The sequence below is a fragment of the Tupaia chinensis genome, unplaced genomic scaffold (assembly GCF_000334495.1).
Source record: "Tupaia chinensis unplaced genomic scaffold, TupChi_1.0 Scaffold000309_1, whole genome shotgun sequence".
Taxonomy (NCBI): domain Eukaryota; kingdom Metazoa; phylum Chordata; class Mammalia; order Scandentia; family Tupaiidae; genus Tupaia; species Tupaia belangeri.
This window is the reverse complement of record NW_006159800.1, coordinates 1,007,385-1,012,316: the sequence shown is the minus strand read 5'-3', so window position 1 is coordinate 1,012,316 and position 4,932 is coordinate 1,007,385.

Sequence of the window (4,932 nt, the reverse complement as noted above, 5' to 3'; positions counted from 1 at the left end):
TCTTTCCCTGACACTATTTAAGCCATTCTGAATGCTGAATTAAGAAGGAGCTTTCTGGGTCCAGCAGGTGGCGTGGTGGTTAAGGGCGCTGGACTCCCACATGGCCAAATGAGGTTTGAGTCTCAGACCTGACAGCTTGCTTTCTCACTTTCCCTCTCACTCTCCCTCTGTCCCTCTCTGGTCAGATTAAAAAGAAATAAATAAAGTTAAATAAAATGAGTCTTTTTAAATTTTAATTGCTCTTTCTAAGCTAAAAGCATGCATGTCATAGACTGGGGACAGAGACAGATTAGTTTAAATGAAGCAAAATAGATGTATTGGAAGCTAGAAAGAGAAGATGACAAAAAGATTCTACAAGCCTTTGAATGCTGGATCAAGTTGATCTGGATTTACGTGATAGTCACAGAAACTTCTAGGAGATAAGTATTGGTTGAGAAACATGCTTAAAGAACTGTGATATGAAGAACAATCTGGCAGTACAGAGAGCGGCAGAGAATCAAAGAGCCTCAAAGAGAAAGAGAAAGGGTCTAATTCTTCAAAGAGAGAAATAAATAGTATTTGGAAAGGCAAATCAGTAATAAAAACCTTCATTTGTGGATTTTTGTTCAAAAATCTGAGAATGAGAAAGCCAGAGTCATGGTGCTGTGGCACAGTGGTAACGTGCTGCTCACAAAAAGCCAGACCTACTTAGGAGCTGCCGTTCAAGTCCCTGGTCTGGTCAGCCTGAAACACACTGGGCATGTTCATGAGTGCCCAAGATCTCATAGCCTGATCTCTCACATGAACAAAAATGAACTCGAAACGGATCAAAGATCTAAACGAAAGGCTTCAAACTATGAAATTACTGGTGGATAATTGAGGGAGAAATCTCGGAGACATTGGAGCAGGCAGAGACTTCTTAAATAAGACACCTAAAGTGCTGGCAATAATCCCAAAAATAGATAAGTGGGATTACGTTGGATTAAAAAGTTCCTGCTCAGTAAAGAAAACAATAATTAGAGTGAATCAGCAACCCTAGAAATAGGAAAATGTATTTGCAAACTGCCTCAGAAGTGACTGATAGACAAAATATACAGGGAACTCAAACTGCTTACTTAAAAAAAACAAACAAGCAAAACTGTTTAACTCAATTAAAAGATGGGCAAATGAGCTACAGAGACAACTCTCTAAGGAAGACATGAACAGCCAAAAAGCATTATCACTTATCAAAAGTGTAATGCAAATCCAAACCACAAGGAGATACCACTTAACCTGATTCAGAATGGTTAAGATGAAAGAAATAAAGAATGGTAAGTGTTGGTGAGGCTGTGGTGAAAAGCGAACTCTCCTACGCTGTTTATGAGAATATACATTAATACAGTGGAGAACAGTATGGACGTTCCTAAAAAGCTTACAAATAAAACTGCCATATGACTCAGCAATTGCACTCATGGGTAACTACTCAAAGGATAGGAATACACTTGGTTGGAAAAGTGCTTGCACGTCCATGTTTACTATGGCATTATTCACAATTGCTAAGCCATGGAACCAAACCAATGTCCATGAACAGATTAATGGATTGAAAAAGTGTGTCAGGGCCAGCAGGTGGCGTGGTGGTTAAGGGCGCTGGACTCTTACAGAGCCGACCAAGGTTCAAGTCCTGGACCTGAAGGGTTGGTTTCTCTCTCTTTCCTCTCTCTCTGTCTATGTCCCTCTCTGTTCAAATTGAAATAAATAAATAAATAAATAAAGTTAAATAAAATAATACTACTTTTAAAAAGTATGTCATGTGTACACCATGTATACTAACAAAACCAGAAGACCCTGGCATTTAATAGAAAGTGGATGAACATAGAAGATATAATGCTAAGTGAAGCAAGCCAGACTATTAAAGGGAGACATTGTATGTCCCCACTTTATACCGAAGATCCACACACTATGGTAGAAACTGAAAGATTGGAAGATGTAGCAGGATGATGAACAATTGTGGATACTAGAGACAGTGCAGAGGAGGGTGTGAAATAGGAGATGGTAAGAAGAAAGGAATCAAGGGAGGAAAGAAGGAAGTAAAATGTTTAAGAGACATGAAAATGGAAAATTATAAAAAAATAAATAAATAAACTATGAAAAAAATCTAATGAGATAAAGGACAGGAGGAAGCAACAGGACTATATTTGCTGTGAAGGGTGCTCCTTTCTCTCTCTCTCTCTCTCTCTCTTTCATCATCACATGCACATATATGAAATCTGTATGAATAAAGATGAACACTGTGACATTCAAAAACAGGAAGGGTGAGAACAAGAGCTGTTATGGAACAACAAAAGTCTAAACTTAACCTGAATAAATATTCCATTGTTGGGGCCAGCAAGTGGTGTGGTGGTTAAGGTCCTGGAATTCCCCAATCGCTGACCATAGTTCGAGTCCTGGACCTGGCAGCTTTCTCTCTCTCTCTCTCTCGGTCTTCCTCTGGCAAAACTCATGTGAAAATAATAATAATAATAATTATAAAGTTAAATAAAATAATTAAAAAATCCCATTGTTTATTCATTTAATTTACATATTATAAAGACTCAACTTTCTATAAAAAGAAAGAAAAACTAAAAGAAAAAACAAGTATTATCTGTTTACTAACACATTCTGAAACTGAATGACAATTACTCACTTTATTAACTAATTATTGTTTGAGACTTCAAATGTTGAGATGACACAGATCAAGATAAAAGGAAAAGAAGAATGTGGCTAGATCTTCAGGATTTTTTATTTATTATTTTTGACAGTCCTAGACACTATTTCAAAATCATTAAACTCTGGTTTCTACAGTATTATTTTTTTCTTCATCTTATGTAAACCTTTTTTTTTTTTAATTTTTGCTCCTTTGTTTATTTCCTTGCTAAATGTGGCCTGAAATTTTAAATGAAATTGAAAAACCAGTATTTGCATCCTAGAAGCCTACTTCTAATACCATGAAACTGCCTGAATTCATTTGGACAATTTTTGAAACAAAAATTCTAAAATTGAAGTTAATATTGTGCCGTAACTACAATGCCCTCTATTACATAATACAATTAAATTAAATTTAGCACAACTTAATTTAATGCATGTAATGCAATAAACAATTATGGACAATGTAATGCTATAAATGCAGATAGAAAGGAGCCCACATTGCCACTACATGCACATGCCTCACACTCTCTGATTCAGGGAAAATGAAGCAGATCGTCACAACTGATTATCAGGATCAGGTTACCTTTTATCGTGATCTTGGATCTCACAGAAGTGGTATTAGTAATGCACAATGATTCATGCTTACAAACTCACACGAAGAATACCCACAAGAGAATAAAATATTAATGTGTGGCATGGCAATTGATAAATTTGCTGTGGGAGTCAGAACTTTATGTTGACCTTACCAGAGATTTTTCCTCCTATAGGGAAACTTGTAGAAACTAAACAATACAGAGACAATAGGTTACAATGAAATTACATTACAAAAGTACTGATGAATACTTAAAATCATCATAATGCCCTTAGTTTTGTTAGGAAAACTAATATGCTAAGTGTAATTGGAAATCTGATCATTTCTATGGAGATAGGCAATGTGTAGTGTTTTGGCATTTCTTGAAGCCTTTACTTTTCATTTCTAGTACTGACAAATAGACACATTTTGACAATGACTTAATAGCATAGCAGTCACACAGTGATTTCTGTCAGACAGACATTAATTTAAATTGCAGATCTAGATTTAGTTAACAAAGATTTTGAATGAGTTTCTTAACCTAAGATTCAGTTTTCTCAATTTTAAAAGAAGTTTATTCACTTCTTCAGAGACAGAGACAGAGATCCTCAGCAAGGTTTTCACACCACCAGCAACCTTCTCATGTGGATTCAGAATTACAGAGCAAGTGGTAACACCTAGGCAACTGCTAGCCCCTCCATTTCCTTATTTATAAAATATAGATATGCACACACACACACACACACACACACACACACGTGTGTGTATTGCTCTTGCCTAGCTTATCATCGGGTTTAAATAATGTACTGCTCCTAGTTTCTTAACATAGTGCTAGAGTTAGTGGCACACAGTAAGTGGTCAACATACTTGCTGATTGCTTGGTTATCTGTTATGAAGTACAACTAGTGGGCATGCTTACACGTAGGACATATGACCTGAGAGAAAACAAACAGTTCATCATAGATGGCTAAGATATGAAATTCTATTTCATTCTTATAGAACTGGAGGTCTGAGAGTTGAAAATGAATTATAACTTAATTGACAAGAACTGATCAAATGAACTATGGGTTAGAGGAATTATTTTTTAATTTATGCTGAAATGAAACATCTTCAAAAAGTTAATGGAAGATACATGTTATGAAAAAATGGTATAGAGGGAACAGCAGGTGGCATGCTGGTTAAGGGTGTTGGAATCCCACATGGTCGACTTTGGTTTAAGTCCTGGACATGGCAGTTTGCTTTCTCACGTTCTCTCTCTCTCTCCCTCTCTCTCTCTCTCTCTCTCTGTGCTTCGCTGGTCAAATTTAAATAAATTAAAAAATAAATAAAGTTAAATAAATAAATTATTTAAAAATACTATATAGATGTCCATTTTAAAAAAAAACTTTTTTTGCTATAGGCTTGGGGGCATTGGAGAGAGAGAGAGATTGAGAAATGAAGGGAGAAATCACTCCCCTGGGAAAATGACCATATAGTAATAACCGTCCTTGTTCCTCCTCTCTCCTCTTCGGATTATGAGCATGCATGCATACATGCCATGCATATTTTCAAAGTTGCTGGACCTTGGACTCAAAGCATACCATATGGGATCCAGTTGCCTTAACCATGGTGGCACCAGTTGTCATGGATTTCAAAAAATTTGCACCAAAATAAACTTTCATATTTTTATTCTGTTTCTCCATGAACTTTTTTTTTTTTTTTTTTGGAGGGGTTTTTCG